A 19,674-nucleotide genomic window follows, 5' to 3' on the forward strand; every position below is an offset into this window, starting at 1 on the left:
TTCACATGGAACGAGCACACCAAAGGAGCCATCGACTTGAAATTCTTTGAACTTCCAAAGAATGTTGGTTCAACCTCCCACCGCAGCAGACATCCCCACACTGCGGCAGTAACTGATCGTGACACAGAGCCAGTGATTTTTCATCGCCCTGGGGGAGACGCGAACTCGCGACATCTGAGTGGCACGCCACGACGCTACCGACAGTACCAGCGAACCAGAAAACTCTACAAAAAGAGTTCGTGAAAGTTAAGACGGTAGCTATTCTTGAAGGTATGGCAAGATGTGAGAGACAGGAATATAATGGAATGGAATGGAATATAAGATTTAGGCCAAGGGCAAGCGCTGGGACCTCTGAGGTTATTCTCCGCGGAAAGGGATATTAACAGTAAAAAGGTTTCTGAAGCCGTAACAGAGGGAAAACCTCGCAGTTACACTATGAAACAATTGTCAGGAGAGGGTTGAGGAAAGTATGATGGAAGAGAGAGAATATGAACGGAGGTACAGTAAAAGGAATGAAAGGGGTTGCAGCTGGGGGTCGAAGGGACGCTGCAAACAACCTTATGTAATGCCTACAGTGCACCGCGTGAGGTGGATAACTTGCAATTAAAGTATGCCTCGCAATGGAACACTTTACAAAGTAGACTTACAAGGTTCAGCAAAAAAAAAAAAAAAAAAGTCCATATACTTATATACTTCAGACATGTTTTGCGATTCTAGTGTACAAGCGTGTGACTCTACATAAATGACGAGTATGCATAAATTTAACAGAAAGGTCAGATAGGCTATATACAACTCAATTGTGTCTATGCTTGGATGAGATTTTAGTCAAGTTATCTGACGACTGGAAAAAAAATTGAAGCAGTTACTTTTATATTTGTATTGAGACTTTAAAAAAGGAGTCATTTTTCTTTTGTATAATCGTTTTTTATATGAATTTGACAATATAAATAATCATGCATAATCTCTTTTTTAGTTTTCTGTAAAAGAAAACTACTGTGCCGGCTTGGTCTGTCCTTCCACACTTTATTCTGTCCGCCCTCAGATCTTAAAAACTGCTGAGGTTAGAGGGCTGCAAATTGATATGTCGATCATCCGCCCTCCAATCATCAAACATACCAAATTGCATCCCTCTAGCCTCATTAGTTTTACTTTATTTAAGGTTAAAGTTAGCCCTAATCATGCTTCTGGTAACGATATAGGGCAGGCCACCAGGGGGCCGTGGTTAAAGTTTCATGGGGCGCGGCTCATACAGCATTATATCGAGACCGCCGAAAGATAGATCTATTTTCGGTGGTCTTGATTATACGCTGTAGCGACTGTACAGAAAATTGTATTGTGCCGAAGAAACTTCGGGGCATTTTTTACTTGTTTCATAATAATTTGACAAGAGATATAAGTAATTATTTCGAGATTATCGGGGATGGACTTAATTGCTGTTTGCCATCAAGTTCCACAATGCAGTTCCTAGCGATAAGGTGTCTTACGTTGTTTGCGACTCTTTGAAGTTCTTAGTGGAATTCCCCCGATTCCTTCGTAGTAGTCTTTGCGTTCTTTGTGGCATTAGTGTCCTCCTCTTCCTCCTCCCCACCCCCGTTCCTCCATCCCCCCCCTACCCACCCACCCACCCCCCTTCTTTCCTAGCGTACCAAAAATCTCAAATCTCGTTACTCCGGGTGTCAAGGTGCCTGTGATGTGAGATCGTCACATGCTTGGAACAACCTTCACGTTCTTTGTGCAGATGTCTACGTTCTTTGGAACGTTCCTCCCGTTCCTGTCGGTAATATTCACCCTATGGAGACGATCACTTCAACCGGAAGATCAACCTGACCTGTCAAAATGCAAAGTACACGAGAAAACTCGTCACCTGGACACGTAACCTTAACAGAGATAAAACCTGCTTCACTTCATAGCATTCACGATCAATCTGTTGCTTAACCGAGTCCAGAGGTCCATACCAGGCCATTTATTCCCTTCAGCACCTCATGAAACTTACGGACCGACCACCTTTGTAAAACGGCCGCGCTGGCATAAGGCCGGCTCAATGTAATACAAAGACCATGCAATGAACTCTTTTAACTTCAGGACCTAGCCTACCCTAAAGACACCTCGCTAACTCGTTCTATAGGGACAGAAGTAAAGGTCAGCTTGTATGACCTTGAACCAGCAGGGTTGACCTAATTCAAGGTCACACACCTTCTTGCGCCCGAAAGTGAAAAAGGGCTTCTTTTAAGATGTAATTTTTCACAAAAACGAAAAATTCACTATCTTCATTATCCATGAGTTGAAATGTGTTTATCACATTCCCCTGCGAACAATCGCTGATAGAATGTTCCAAAGCAAATAAAAATCAGATGAAAATGAATGAATCTTTACTGTACTGAAATAATATATTTCTTACGAGTTACTTCTTTCGTTTGAACACCATATTCTTTGGAAGCTTGAATTTCAAGTCAATGGCGCCTGTGGTGGGCTTGTTGTATATGAATAGGGTTCATCTTCTGAATAAAATAATAATAATAATAATAATAATCATAATAATAATAATAATTAATAATAATAATAACTAATTTAATAATCAACCTCATTCAAAAGATGAACTTTTCAGCTCAATGTTATCAAACTTTCCAGTGCAGTGAAGTCCATACCGCAATGACATGATGACGGAGATATCAAAAAATACTCTTCCTAATGTACACAGACTCATAATAATGGTGTACTGACACAAGTCCAGAGATTAAGACAGAGTATACAAGGGTTTAATGACCACACTCAGACCTTAGATCTTCATACGAAAATAGAGACAATAATATTCACTGGTGTGAAGGCGATTGCTTATCGAATACGTAGACCTGTTTACGAATAACTTCTTTGATAATATCAGATATAAGCATATATATATATATATATATATATATATATATATATATATATATATATATATATATATATATATATATATATATATATATATATATATATATATATATATATATATATATATTATACATACACATATATACCTATGTACATATATGTATATTTATATATATACATATAATTATATACATATATATATATATATATATATGTATATTTATCCTACAAATTATATCCCATGAGCATGGGAGTCTGGAAAAGCAAAATTATTATTCATATAGCATCAGTGAAGGGAAAACAATGAGTTAGAATATTCAAAAGGACATGGCAAGTTACTCTGCTAGCTGATAAGCCGTTAATGCACCTACACACAGAGAGAGAGAGAGAGAGAGAGAGAGAGAGAGAGAGAGAGAGAGAGAGAGAGAGAGAGAGAGAGAGATACCTCTACGCTAATCCTGAGTGACGACATTCGAGCCTAATTAACATCCCTTGCCAATGTGAATCTAATTGCAAAAGGGAATGTTTTTTTTTTTTTGTCATTAAATGATCCTAATGAAACAATTGTGCTGAATTTCTTGACGCCAGAGATTTCGTATAACGGTTTCATTTTCCTGGAAAACGCGCTTAGATTAAGTTTGTCTGTCCATTTCTCTTGCATTTGGAGGGGGTTAAGTTTGAGAGAGAGAGAGAGAGAGAGAGAGAGAGAGAGAGAGAGAGAGAGAGAGAGAGAGAGAGAGAGAGAGGTGAAACTGGTACTGTAATAGTTCTCACCACTGATCTAAAAGCTTTTGAGAGAGAGAGAGAGAGAGAGAGAGAGAGAGAGAGAGAGAGAGAGAGAGAGAGAGAGAGAGAGAGAGAGGTTGGGTTTTCTGAACAATGAAATTGGTTCTGTAATAGTTCTCACCACTGATCTAAAAGCTTTGAAAATTGAGAGAGAGAGAGAGAGAGAGAGAGAGAGAGAGAGAGAGAGAGAGAGAGAGAGAGAGAGAGAGCCTCTGAATAATGAAATTAGTATCTGCGCACGTCTATCATACAAATTAATTCTGATTACATCTCGTCATTAAAACAATTAGCGAGAGAAGATGATTGTATCACCCCCCGACACCCCACTTTTTCTCTCTCCAGCCATTACAACAATTAGCGAGAGAAGGTGATTGTATCACACCCCCCGACCCCCCAGTTTTTCTCTCTCCAGTCTGAACTAGAAATAGCAGCTATCGGATTTCAGCGTACATTCAGGCAACTAGTGGCTTTGAAGTCAGCGAACATAATTCAGCAGGCGATTAACAAACATCCATTTAGCTAATGGTCCTCGGCTGGCTGTCGGACCACCTTTTGCTTCATAATTCAAAAGATCAAACGTGTAATGCAAAAGAAAAAAGAACATTGTAATATCAAAGAAAAAGAGTATTTTTCGACAGGTATGAAATGCATCGTCATAAGTCATGAGGGTAATAGCCTACTTAAAAACGAAGTCCTTTTTTTTTTCTATTAATGGGCATATTAATATGGTGCTCGCGTCACGAGGTGGTTTTAGTTTTCTGTAAAAGAAAGCTACTGTGCCGGCTTTGTCTGTCCGTCCGCACTTTTTCTGTCCGCACTTTTTTCTGTCCGCACTTTTTCTGTCCGCACTTGTTCCTGTCCGCCCTCAGATCTTAAAAACTACCGAGGCTAGAGGGCTGCAAATTTGTATGTTGATCATCCACCCTCCAGTCATCAAATATACCAAATTTCAGCCCTCTAGCCTCCTAAGTAGTTTTTATTTTTATGTAAGGTTAAATTCAGCCATAATCGTACTTCTGGCAACGATGTAAAATAGGCCACCACCGGGCAGTGGTTAAAGTTTCACGGGCCGCGGCTCATACAGCATTTCACCGAAACCACCGAGAGATATATCTATTTTCGGTGGCCTTGATTATGCGCTGTAACGGCTGTACAGAAAATTCGATTGCGCATATTTTACTTGTTATCATACTGGACCTCAAAAAATTTATACTCATCAACAGCTTCCGTAGAACTGGAAGTCGCACATATCTTACTCATTGTAAAATTCCCGTAAAGCATTTCGCCACATTCACAAACTTAAAGCAACGTAGAGTCACTCATTGCAAAGCCCGATAACGTCAGTTGCCTGAGAAAACACCGCTTTGTGTTACGGATAATTTGTGTTTGATTTCGCTCGCTAATGACGAACATGTCTATACCGTCTGTTATATACAGAGGCCTGCGTCATAATGGTAAATTACGTTAATGAGTCTTGGTGGCGGGTTGGCAATCGCATGTTCGGAGAATTTTATACTGCCGCTCATTACTGGTTAATAAGTCATGCCACGGAGGCGCGCACACACACACACACACACACACACACACACACACAGACAAACGTACAGACAAAGACAGAGCATCTTAGGACCGTCGTTGTATGTGAATGTATTCATTCCGGTGACCTGGGGATTTATTTGTTTCTTTCTTCATGGGACACGAAACGTTCTGAAACAAGTAAAAAGAATGTGCCGAAGTTTCTTCGGCGCAATCGAGTTTTCTGTACAGTCGCTGCAGGGTGTAATCAAGGCTATCGAAAATAGATCTGGCTTTCGGTGGTCTCGGTATGATGCTGTGTGGGCAGCGGTCCATGAAGCTTTAACCACGGGCAGGGGTGGCCTATCCTATGTCGTTGCAGAAGCGCGATTATGGCTAATTTTAACCTTGAATAAAATAAAGACTACTGAGGCTAGAAGGCTGCAATTTGGTATGTTTGATGGTTGGAGGGTGGATGATCAACATATCAACTTGCAGCCCTCTAGCCTCAGTAGTTTTTAAGATCTGGGGACGGACAGAAAAAGTGCGGACAAAAAAGTGCGGACGGACAGACAAAGCCGGCGCAATACTTTTCTTTTACAGAAAACTAAAAGCACAGGTCACTCAGTTCATTTTTTTTTTCTACTCCCGCTTGTTATCCACAGCTGCATTCCAAATTAGTCGACTAACCACCAGGCACATCATAATTCACTTCTGATTTCTTTCTTGAAACGGGCGGGGAGATTTTCTGAGAGACGTGCCTAAGTTGTTCCTTCCCCGTCATGGGATCCAACACGTGTTGAGAGAGAGAGAGAGAGAGAGAGAGAGAGAGAGAGAGAGAGAGAGAGAAAAAAAGAGAGAGAGAGAGATAAAAAGAGAGAGAGAAAAAAAAGAGAGAGAGAGAGAGAGAGAGAGAGAGAGAGAGAGAGAGAGAGAGAGAGAACATGCGTGATTACCCCCACAGAATACAACATTACAGGAAAAAACCACGATCTCTTCCTCCCGCGCCCTAACCCTTGGCAAAACATTCAAGTAGCACTCGAGATTCTCCCCCTATACCACCCACCCACACACCCCCGACCCTCGCCGTCCTCCAGAAATCTGAAGTTCTCGAGTTGTAGGTAGTCCTCCAAGCACGTATGCTTCCACTTCGCTCCCTCGATGTTGCTTAAACTATTTTCATATTCCTTTCCGAGCGCACATGTGAGGGCAAGCAGTTGCTGTGTCTTCATATTTTCACAGGTAATTCTCGATAATATTTTATCCATAAGAGGGTTTACCTGATATTTTATCCGTAAGAGGATCTGCCTAATGTGTTATCCATACAAAAGGTTTACCTAATGTTACATCCATAGGAGGATTGACCTGATATTTTGTCCATAAGAGGATTTATTTATTTTATCTATAAAATGATTTACCTAATGTCATTCATCAGAGGATTGACTATTATTTTATGCATAAAAGGATTTACCTAATATTTTATCCATAAGAGGATTTACCTGATTTTTTATCCTTAAGAGGATTTACCTAATATTTTATCCATAAAAGGAATTACGTATTATTTCATCCATAAAAGGATTTACCTAACATTTTGTCCATAAAAGGATTTAAATAATATTTTATCAATAAAATGATTTACCTAATATATTATCCATAAAAGGATTTAATATTTTATTCATAAAATTATTTACCTAATATTTTATCCATAAAAGGATTTAGGCCTAATTAGGTTTGAGATATATAAACCTCTTACACGTAAGTTGTTCTGACTTATACCCAACTTTCTTGTTTGCTGATATTTTGCCTACACAAGGATTTACCTAAGTTGGACGTTTGTAAACCTTTTACACGTCAGGTGTTCTGGCTTTTATCTTATGTTCTGGCTTGTATCGGACTTGCTTTTTTTATATATTAAAACAAGACAAAGACAAATAAAAAGGCAATGAAATTGATTTTTTTATATACTACCAGACGTAGAGTGTATTTTAGGAATTAAAACAAGACCAGCTCTTTCAGATAAACAGTCAGCAAAAGGCAATTTAGCAACAAAGGATTTCCTTTGATTATTATGCAACTGTATATCGTAGGAAAATTATCAAGTTTCCTACGTTACTGAACACATCCAGGCATATCAGTAAATTGTTTTCAGAAAATTTAAGAGTAAGGTCTCTCTTTAGTTGAGGGAGGCTCTCTCTCTCTCTCTCTCTCTCTCTCTCTCTCTCTCTCTCTCTCTCTCTCTCTTTGTTACACGGTTCTTACCCTGTTTACCTTGCGTTCCTTCTTGAATTATTCATAGGAAGAACCTTCCTTCATTATTCCTCACTTTCCTCATTCCTCGTTATTCCTTTCTTTCCTCATTCCTCATTGTCCCTCACTTTCCTAATTCCTCATCATCCCTCACTTTCATCACTCATCATCCCTCACTTTCCTCATTCTCACTTTCCTCATTCCTCATCATCCCTCACTTTCCTCACTCCTCATTATCCCTCACTTTCCTCATTCCTCATCATCCCTCACTTTCCTCACTCCTCATCATCCCTCACTTTCCTCATTCTCACATTCCTCATTCCTCATCATCCCTCACTTTCCTCATTCCTCATCATCCCTCACTTTCCTCACTCCTCATCATCCCTCACTTTCCTCACTCCTCATCATCCCTCACTTTCCTCACTCCTCTCAATCAGGCAAAACAGAAACATCACCCGGATCAAGGTGTCGAAATCTCAAGATCTTTATTAAGATGACTGGATTTCGGAACTCTCTACCTTAGGGGGGGTCATGTTCCCGGGGGCTTTGACCCTCCCTGACCTTTCCATCCATCCAAAATGACCTCGTAAAGACTCAGGAAGACTTAGAGAGGAATCTTAACGAGACTTAGCGGCTAAGAAATGCAGGAAAAGGGACAACTGTGCGCAATCTGGTTTGGGTAGCTACTGTAACACTAGCGAAAATACTTGTGCTATTGCCAAATATCTTATTTTTTATTTCTTTCTTGTTTATTTTATTTTATGGGGAAGAGGGGGATTAAGGGGTATCTTAACAAAGCACCGTACTGTAGAAGCAGTACTGATTTCATGTTGATATATATATATATATATATATATATATATATATATATATATATATATATATATATATATATATAGATAAAATATATAATATATATTATATATATATATATATATATATATATATATATATATATATTTATCTATTTCTAACTACTAGAAGAGTTCGGTTACAAGAAAGGAACCCCCGCTTAATTCAATTATTCGTGAAGGGATACATTCGGTTGGTTAAGTCCTGAAGTCCACACCAAGCCTCTTATACCCTTGATAACACGTGAAAAATAATAATAATAATAATAATAATAATAATAATAATAATAATAATAATAATAATAATAATATATAAAATCGAAGCGCAGTGGAAACTCATCGTCTTACTAATTACTTCCACCTCAGATATTCGAAAAAAGTAGATAAATAAAAGACAAATAAAATAAAAATCTCAAAATGCAAAGAAAATTAATTGGTCGCAGGCCTTTGACATTCATCAAGGCTGAATTGGAATTTCTTCCACTGGAATTTCTTTTCCCTGGAATTTCTTCTCACTTTCCACGTGGGGAAAGTGTTAGGAATGGAATATATATAAAATTAAGTGCAAAGGCCAAGCGCTGGGACATGTGAGGTCAATTCAGCGCTGAGATGGAAATCGACAATGAAAAAGACTTTGAAAATTTTAACAGGAGGAAAATCTCGCAGCTGCACTGTGGAACGATTGTTAGGAGAGGGTGGAAAGTAGGATGGAAGAAGGAGAATATGAACGGAGGTACAGTAAAAACGAATGAAAGGGGTTGCAGCAGCTCGGGGTCGAAGAGACGCTGCTAAGAACCCGAGGCAATGCCTAAAGTCTCCCGCGTGAGGTGCACTGACGGGAAAAGGTTAGGGATAAACTAAGCTTTCAAGAAAAGTTCATTCATTTCGACAAAGTTCCAAGTGACCAGGAGGTCAGGATCACATAACGAAAGGCAGGAGGCAATTACAGCTAATGATATGTAATTAAAAGAGTAATTAAACTTGAAAGTACCAATTACCCACTTCAAGGGTAAATTCTGCCGCATGAATATTATAGAGTAAATAAATGAAATTATCCTTTTCCCAACTTGGAACTGAAATCTTAAGAGGAGGACTAGTTCCTAATTACATTCTCATTCATGTTCGGGGAATTCGAATCCTTTTCATTAGACCCTTGAGAGAGAGAGAGAGAGAGAGAGAGAGAGAGAGAGAGAGAGAGAGAGAGAGAGAGAGAGACTTCAGGAAAACGAGAGAGAGAGAGACGACCAAGACTTTAGGAAAGCGAGAGAGAGAGAGAGTCTATCCTAATATCTTTCTCTTTCCCAGGGCTTTAGGAGAGAGAGAGAGAGAGAGAGAGAGAGAGAGAGAGAGAGAGAGAGAGAGAGAGAGAGAGAGAGAGAGAGTCTATCCTAATATCTTTCTCTTTCCCAGGACTTTAGGAGAGAGAGAGAGAGTCTATCCTAATATCTTTCTCTTTCCCAAGACTTTATGAGAGAGAGAGAGAGAGAGAGAGAGAGAGAGAGAGAGAGAGAGAGAGAGAGAGAGAGAGAGATTCTATCCTAATATCTTTCTCTTTCCCAGGGCTTTAGGAGAGAGAGAGAGAGAGAGAGAGAGAGAGAGAGAGAGAGAGAGAGAGAGAGAGAGAGGTTCTATCCTAATATCTTTCTCTTTCCCAGGGCTTTAGGAGAGAGAGAGAGAGAGAGAGAGAGAGAGAGAGAGAGAGAGGAGAGGGCACTCAAAGCCGAGGGGACGGCCTAACCACTTGCGACTCGAGGGGAGAGAGATGATGTGCTTGGTTGTCATGCCAACACTCATAATTAGGTATCCCGAGAGAGAGAGAGAGAGAGAGAGAGAGAGAGAGAGAGAGAGAGAGAGAGAGAGAGAAGGACTGCTCCCAGAACTACCTACTAAGATCAGAGACTTTCCCTTTCCCTGGACTATAGGAAACAGAGAGAGAGAGAGAGAGAGAGAGAGAGAGAGAGAGAGAGAGAGAGAGCCTATCCTAAGATCTCTCTCTTTCCCAGGACTACTGGAAACCAAGAGAGAGAGAGAGAGAGAGAGAGAGAGAGAGAGAGAGAGAGAGAGAGAGAGATTTTTAATTTTTTTCGAAAAAGACCTGCATTGTATAAGAACATATCCTTGAATGGGGAACTGTCATCATTAATAATAATGACTTCCATCTTTCATCCAGAGGGAAAATAACGCTTAAAACAATGTTTATCTAAATGACGCTTAAAATAAGGTTTAATGCTTATTCATCTATTAAACAAATGACAAAAATGCAAAAGTCAGATCCATTTCTTCTAGACACTAAGATTCGGAAAATGATTAATAAATATTCGCGTTTGATATATATATAAAAACAAGCAAAAAATTAACCGAAGTTTCCTCGCGCAATCGAGTTTTCTGTAAATCGTATGATGCTGTATGAAACTCTCGATGTGCTGCAGTAAGAAACTCTCTGCCACGACCGGGCAGCGCTCAGTTGCTCCCCGGATGCGGTCAGGTGGAGATGCGTCGGCGGCTGGCACCTCTAGCGGTGACAGACGCACGATACATGGCTAACCTTAACCTTAAATAGAATAAAAACTACTGAGGCTAGAGGGCTGCAATCTCTTATGTTTGATGACTGGAGAGTGGATGATCAACATACCAATTTGCAGCCTTCTAGCCTTAGTAGTTTTTAAGATCTGAGGGTGGAGAGAAAAAGTGCGGACGGACAGACAAATAGTCATTTCAATAGTTTTCTTTTACAGAAGACTAAAATTATACCTATATACAATAATGCTGGACTCTTTGATACAGAAAACAACTAATAAATACTCATGTTTTAATGTATAGTACACAGAAAATTTATACCTACAAGGTTGGACACTTGGATCCTATTATCATTCTTATTATTCAGGAGATGAAGCCTATTCACATGGACCAACTCCACCACAGGGGCCATTGACTTGAAATTCAAGCTTCCAGAGAATATCAAGGCGTTCATTCGAACGGAGAAACAGAACGCAATTGGAAAAACAGAAAGAGGAGATCAGTGATTAGAAAAACGGATAAGTTAACAAATTAATAAATAAAAAAATAAAAATGTGAGTCAAATATTAAAATACAAATGAATTATTACCCTAACAAGTCGAATTGTATTATGATGGTAATAATTCATTGCATCTCCTCTTGGACTTCTGAAATTCCAGCTTCACGTCATGTTTCATTAATGATAAAAACTCGCGTTTAATATGAACTCTCAAAATTCATACCTACAATATTGCTACTCACTTTGATGCAGAAAGTACCGGTAAATACCCACGCTTAATATGTACACACACAAGCGTACTCGGAATCTGTGTTCAGCAATGCTTAATCCGTTATTGCATACGAGGTAACACACACAAATACTTAATAGTCAGTGTTACACCTGACAAACACACGTGACTACGGTGCAATACACCTTGAGCATTCACAAGTAACTGTGAATATATACTACACGTGTGTCTGTACACAGTAAACGGTAAATCATTATGTGGACTGTACATCTGATAAAACACGAGGTCAACATCTGGTACACATACTATAAATACGGTTTAATAGGCGTGATGCACACGCAGTTAGCATTGATAATGTGTCAGCGTGTGCACGCTCTATATGACGTGTACCGTACCAGTATGCATACTGAACGCGTGATAAAAAAATAAATGCGCCGAAGAAATCGAGTCTTCTGTGCAGCGTATGATCAAGGCCATCGAAAATAGATCTATCTTTCGGTGGTCTCGGTGTAATGCTGCAAGAGTCGCGGCCCATGAAACACTCAGCCGGCCGTGGTGGCCTGTTGTTGCGTTGCCAGACGCACGATTATGGCTAACTTTAACCTTAAATAAAATAAAAACTACTGAGGCTAGAGGGTTCCAATTTGGTATGTTTGATGATTGGGGGGTGGATGATCAACGTACCAATTTGCAGCCCTCTAGCCTCCGTAGTTTTTTTTGAAGATGCGGACAGAAAAAGTCCGGACAGAAAAAAGTGCGGACAGAAAAAGTGTGGACGGACAGACAAAGCCGGCACAAAATTTTTCTTTAACAAACAACTAAAACAGACTAATACCTTTTACGTTATTATAGATGATTGATAGGCTTCTGTAGGTTGGCGTAACAACAACACGTCTGCCGGAAAACAACTTTATTTGCTTATAGGTGATGTCTACCTATTATTTATAGATAATATTTTTAAAGATAAAATCAACTATTGGTTCAACCCATACCTTCAAACATAAATGATTGTATGACTTACATTCAGATTTCTATTATCAAAAAAGTCATAAAATAAAAAAATAAAAATTAAGTTCAGTTAAATTAAAAAAAATAATAAACAACACAAAAGAAAAATTAAACTAAGTTCAATTAAATTTTAAAAAATAATAAACAACGCAAAAATCCGTTCCCTGACAAGCTGATAAAAAATTCATTAAAAAAATTCATAAAATAGAAAAAAATTAAATAAGTTTAATTAAATTTAAAAAATAATAAACAGCACAAAAAGTCGTCCACTGCCACGCTGACGACTGAGAACAGAGGTTCTCAAACTGGGGGTAATTACCCCCGTGGGGGTAATGAAGCCGTTTCTGGGGGGGGGGGGTTAACGAGGCACCTTAATTCCAATTCGTAATAAAAAGGAACACTGCTTTAATTTTAATTTTCTGTCAAAGGAATAATGTCTAAAATCTAAATGCTTTATTTCATAGTATTTGAGTTAAAGTAAAATTAGTCTCTTGCGTATAAAATACATTAGAAATTAAACATTCCATTATTTTTTCTTTCGTTTATAACTTCACATAACTGAAGTGGAACGCGGTAGGAGGTTAATGGTGATCTATCACGCCACTGGCGGGGTTAACGAAACAAACATTTGAGAACCACGGACTTAGAGAACACCTGCGAATTATTTACACTAATGATTAATGCAGCCACCGATTTCAAATTTTATGTTCGTCGGCGTGACGCGACTCTCGCTTGCCGGCATAAGGCCACGTTGTTTCAAAGGAACTTGACAACAACAATATTCAAGGCCAGACTCATCTTTAGGTTTGCAAACATTCGGGGAATGATGTCTCTCTCTCTCTCTCTCTCTCTCTCTCTCTCTCTCTCTCTCTCTCTCTCTCTCTCTCTAGGGCAGTAAATCTCCGACGTTCTGACCTATTCCTTATTCCAAAATAATCTCTCTCATTATTGTTGGCAGTGAAATTATATAATTATGTACATATACATATATATACATATACATATACATACATACATACATACATACATATATACATATACATATATATATATATATATATATATATATATATATATATATATATATATATATACGCGTGTGTGTATATACTGTATACATATGTGTGTGTGTGAATGGGCGTACAGTGTCATGCTGTCATCAGAGACTTTAATCATTAGTGGTTTTTCGTCACGATGAATTAATAACCGTTGTATAAAAAAACAAAAACAAAAAACGGAAAAAAGCATATAATTAAACCTTCCCGATATTCAAACAGACTCGATTCAGGATGTAAGCGAAATTAAGTAAATTACGAAACTGACGAATTTCCTGCCTTTTTTGTTCTCCTCAGTGATTATTGACTTAGACGGTAGAGAGAGAGAGAGAGAGAGAGAGAGAGAGAGAGAGAGAGAGAGAGAGAGAGAGAGAGAGAGAAAAGGAAATAGTAAATGTAACAGGAGGAAAACCTAGCAAGAGGGTGGAAAGTAAGATGGAAGAAAGAGAATATGAAAGGAAGTACAGTAAAAGGAATCATTTGTAAACACTAGCAAAGGCTATCATTTGTAATATTCAGTCTCAAATATAACCAACTCCTATAACCGTCCTTACAGTAGGCAGGACTGAGTCAATAGGTCCACATCAGCTCTCTTATCCCTCTCCGAACCTTACCTTGGGACATGGACCCGAACTGGCCCAAAACCGGTTCAATCCACCCCTTACCTGGACCAGCAGGTAAGCAGACTCCTATATTGTTTTATTAATATCGATCTCATTTGTTTGTCTTTCGGGAGATTATCGTCACCTTTCTCCCTCTCTTTCTTTTTGTTTTGTTTTTATTCCTTTCTTTTATTACCGTTTGCGGTTAATACGGATTATTTTTCAAAGGTTTACTTCCCCGGTTCTGTACACGAGGACCGGGCAAGCATTTAGCATCTTAATTCGTCTGTGACTTGGTTCAAAGTCTTCATTCGCCTGTTATTTGGTTCGACGTCTTAATTCGCCTGTAACTTAGTTCAGCACCTTTAACTTGGTTCGGCATTTCATTTCATCTGTAACTTATTTCAATATCTAATTCATTTGTAAGATGGTTCAGCGTCTTGACTCGCCTGTAATTTGATTGAACAACCTAAGTCATCCATAACTTGGGTCAACATATTAACGCGCCTTTAAATTGAGTCAACATCTTAATTCATATGTATATATATATATATATATATATATATATATATAATATATATAATATATATACACACATGCAATATATATATGCATATGTTTATATTATATATATATATATATATATATATATATATATATATATATATATATATATAGATATATATATATATATATATATATATATATATATATATATATATATATATCTTGCAACTTTAAAAAACCTTCCTATGGCTACACCTGACTGCGTGGGTATCTGGAAATAATTGAAACGATTTCAATAACCTATACGCAATAATCAACACCCTTACTGTACTAAACAGGCAGTTCCCACCTACACTACAACATTATTAAATTTGAAATTTAATTCAGATCACGTCGCTATTTCGAAATTCGAATTTTATCATTCTGCCTCAGTTGATTGATTGATTTATAGCTTTTAGGCATACATACCAAGCACTGGGGCAACTAAGGCCATTCAGCGCTGAAACGGAAATTGAAAGTGAAAAGTTTGAAAACCTCAAAGCAGTTGCACAACGAATCAATTGTTAGGAGAGGATGGACAGTAAGGCGGAAGAAAGAGAATATGAACGGAGGTGCAGTAAAGGGAATGAAAGAGGTTGCAAGAAATTCAAAGCCGTTTTGTGTCTCCCCGTCGCCATTACGCAGTTTAAAAGATACGCCTTTCTTCTCTTGCGTCAAATTCTGGCGCCTCATTATTCCAGAGGTCGACAGAAAAATTCCAGGTCTCGTCTCCATTTGTCGACGTCTGGGAATTCTTGCGCTGTTGCTGTAATTCTGGTACGCTGGTGTTCCCAACTCCAAATTACATTGCATTAATGCCCTAAAACAATTCTCCTTGTATAAATACAGTAGGCTACTGTATGCCTATGTATTCATACAGTAGCCTACTGTATTTATGTATTCTTACAATATCTACTGTACTTATGTATTTTACAATACCTACTGTACTTATGTATTCTTTCAATACCTACTGTACTTATGCATTCTTTCAATACCTATGCATTTATGTATTTTTACAATACCCACTGTATTTATGTGTTCACAGAATAGCCTACTGTAAAAACATGTGAATACAGTACGTTACTTTATGTATCTATAAAGTGACCTACCGTATTCATACATTAGCCTATTGTATAAATACAGTAGGCTACTGTATTAAATATCTATACAGTAGGCTACTGTATTTATGTATCTATACAGCAGATTAATGTATTTATGTATCTCTACAGCAGGCTACTGTATTTATGTATCTATACAGTAGGCTAATGTATTTATGTATCTATACAGCAGGCTAATATATTTATGTATCTACTAAAACAGACTACAGTATTTATGTACCTACACAGTAGGCTGCTGTATTTATGGATCTATACAGAAACCTACTGTGTATATGCATAGCCTAAACACAGTAGGCTACTCTGAGCAGTCATACAGTAGCCTATTGTATTCAGGTACTCATACAGTATAGCCTACTGTATTCAGGTACTCATACAGTATAGCCTACTGTATTCAGGACGTCGGGTGAGCAAGCAGAAGAAGACTGACCGCTCTCTAAACGTTGCTTTAAGCAATGGCATAAAAAAAATGGGTTGGTAAAGAATGGGTTTCCATATTTATTACGGGGGCGCCAGGTGCGAGCGGACTCCCATTTTTCCCCATAACGTATATTGCCTCTGTTCTTCAAACCGCTTGCCAGCATTCTCTCTCTCTCTCTCTCTCTCTCTCTCTCTCTCTCTCTCTCTCTCTCTCTCTCTCTCTCTCTCGAACCTTTTTGTTTTTAACCATTAAGCCGTTTTCCCCCTAACAAGAGATAGCTATTTATATACATAATGTCAATTATAGCCCGTAACTGGAATAAAGGTGAACAGCCCTTATCCCGTAGAAGAGAGAGAGAGAGAGAGAGAGAGAGAGAGAGAGAGAGAGAGAGAGAGAGAGAGAGAGAGACTCTATTTAAGTCACGCATGTTTATGTACAGTCAACGGTTCAGAAATGTGTGACGTCAATCTTCCTCAACATGGATTTAGTGGCCTTATCAAACCTTGACTATAATAGAACACATTTTCAGTTAGATTATTCTGTGAAATTTTTTCCATATATTTGGGGACTGAATCTATAAACTAGGTCTTTGTAAAGCCCTCAACAAATATGAAGATTATTATTATTATTATTATTATTATTATTATTATTATTATTATTATTATTATTCAGAAAAGAGGGTCTTAACCCAACAGAATCGGCACGCACACATTTTTAAATAATCCTTTTTATATTTCACTTTACATCCTCGCTTTTCATCCTAATGAACGCCTTAATATTCTTTGGAAGCTTGAATTTCAAGTCAATGGCCCCTTTGGTGGGCTTGTTCCATATGAATAGGGCTCATCTCCTGAATAATAATAATAATAATAATAATAATAATAATAATAATAATAATAATAATAATAATAATAATAATAACAATAATAATAATAATAATCTTAATTTTGTAATATTAATTTTAATCTCCTTCAAATTTCAGCTTTGCATAAACCAATCTCCTTCATCCATTCAGCGTATTTTTTTTTCGGGGTGGTTACAGAAACGTGTGATCGCCCGTATTATTTTGCATGATTCATTCAGTAAATAAGTTTACTTATATAATCGTATGTCTGCATGATTCAGCCTCCCCGCGTATTAATAAGTCACCGCCTTTATAGAGACAACACATGTGTTCATTCAAGTAACGAAATCGAGTGGACATATGTCCAACCATAATCCCGACTTAAGAATTTACTTATTCAATTTTCTGGGCAAATGTAAGTAAATAAAAAATAGTTATTCACATATATATGTGTATATATATTTATGTGTGTGTGTATATATACATATAATATATATATAAAATATAAAATATAAAATATAAAATATTTAATATATATATAAAATAAATAAATAATGGTTTGGGTGTTTTAACGTCCATATATCAGTATGGAATATGTTTAATTATAGGTTTTTGGTAAATGAATATCTTACTAGTGGGAAGGTATTTTGAAAGTAAGGTATTTTTTTTTTAATAATATAGCTGGTTTAGTTTCCTATAAGATTAAACTATTGCGCCGGCTTTGTCTGTCTGTCCGCACTTTTTCCTCTCCGCACTTTTTCTCTCCGCCCTCAGATCTTAAAAACTACTGAGGCTAGAGGGCTCCAAATTGGTATGTTGATCATCCACCCCCCAGTCATCAAACATATCAAATTGCAGCCCTCTAGCCTCAGCAGTTTTTATTTTATTTAAGGTTAAAGTTAGCCATAATCGTGCGTCTGGCAACGATATAGGACAGGCCACCAGCGGGCCCTGGTTAAAGTCTCATGGGCCGCGGCTCATACAGCATTATACCGGGACCACCGAAAGATAGATCTATTTTCTATGGCCTTCATTATACGCTGTAGCGGCTGTACAGAAAACTCGATTGCGCCATTGAAACTTTGGCGCATTTTTTACTTGGTTTTATTTATGTCTGTCTTTGATTTAAATAATGAACCATTTCCAAGACTTAGCTGATTAAGACGCTGACACAGCACATTTTCTTTCATATCTGTTGTTAGAATGTAACTTGCAATCACGTTATAGCGTAAGAAGTTTTTTAACATTTTCTTACAATTCGACGGTTTACTGCGGAGATGACCATGGTGACTGTAACGCCAAAATTGTAATAATATCAGCCAATTTCCCGACGATGATTCAGTGCGGAAATCCGGTACTGCCTCGACTTAACTACGGGTAGCTAGTGCCGTCAGTGCACTCCACGTGGCGCACTGTAGGCATTCCTAAAGGTTGTTTGCAGTGGTCCTTCGGCTCCCTAGCTGCACCCACTTTCAAACCTTTTATTTTACCTTCCGTCTTGCTGTCCAACCGCTCTACCTCCCTCTTTTCGCCTCATGTACTAAATGGCTGAAATTACCCCAGTGTTTGCTTGGCCTTATCGCCAAATTATCATAAATCATCAAAATAAATAAATAAAGTAATAAGTAAACAAATTTTACGTGAGCAACAAAAGGGTACACTAGACTGTCTTTTCCCGTCCTGCTTACTGATACCTCATCACCTGGGGAAGGGGGTTAGGGCAGGGAGGGAGCGAGGGAAGGGGATGGGGGGGAATCCCTCCGCATCCTGTCTCGATGTCCTACGAAGGGAAAATCATACTATGAATCACCACCTCCACCACCAGCGCAAGCAACTATTAGATTTGCAAATTCTGACAAAGCGTTCCCTCCCCTTCGAAGAAATCAGCCGTCACTTGTTCATTCAACGTTCCTTCCGTTCATTTTCCTCCTCCAGTTTTTACTATCAAGTTCTGCGTAACCCGTCAACGAAGTATCTCTTTCCATCACGTGAGTAAAGCGAGTACACACACACACACACACACACACACACACACACACGTCATGGTACAGGATGGTAAAACTTTCTCTAGTCAGTTTCTTGCCGGTCCACGAATGCATTCCCCGGCGACTTTCTGTTTCTATGGCTCGCGATAAGGATAATATATACTGTTTTCTAAGTCTCATATAATAATATTGATGGCAACATTCTCATGCGGTGGATGTTAGGCCTGAACACGTGTTCAGCCTAAATCACCATTCCAGAAACGTCGTATCATTGAAGTCTCCGTTTGGTATCGGTTTCAAATGCAAACGTCAAATTCGTTTACAGCGAATAAAAATGTACTTCGCTTTTCAGTGAGGTAAATCAGTACTGCTGGACTCTGTGTCAATAGCCAGTTAACAAGACTTCTCATCAATATAAATTCATTTTCCCCAGTCCTTGTCATTACGGATCAGACAAGAGGAAACCTTTGTTACCACGAAAGATCCTCTCGGAAATAGAGATAATTTCTAAGAGTATTCACTGACACGTAAATGACGCGAACATATCAGTTATAAGAATTACGAGAGAACGTAAAATTTA

The 19,674-nt window shown here is 38.2% G+C and overlaps 1 protein-coding gene across 2 annotated transcripts in view; it reads right to left on the reverse strand.

Moving 5' to 3' along the window:
• The window catches only part of LOC136856610 (uncharacterized), a 235,119-nt gene that overhangs the window by 73,172 nt on the left and 142,273 nt on the right, over positions 1–19,674 (reverse strand). The gene's annotated exons all lie outside the window — the stretch shown is intronic.

Source organism: Macrobrachium rosenbergii, chromosome 36 (genome assembly GCF_040412425.1).
Source record: "Macrobrachium rosenbergii isolate ZJJX-2024 chromosome 36, ASM4041242v1, whole genome shotgun sequence".
Classification (NCBI taxonomy): Eukaryota; Metazoa; Arthropoda; class Malacostraca; order Decapoda; family Palaemonidae; genus Macrobrachium; species Macrobrachium rosenbergii.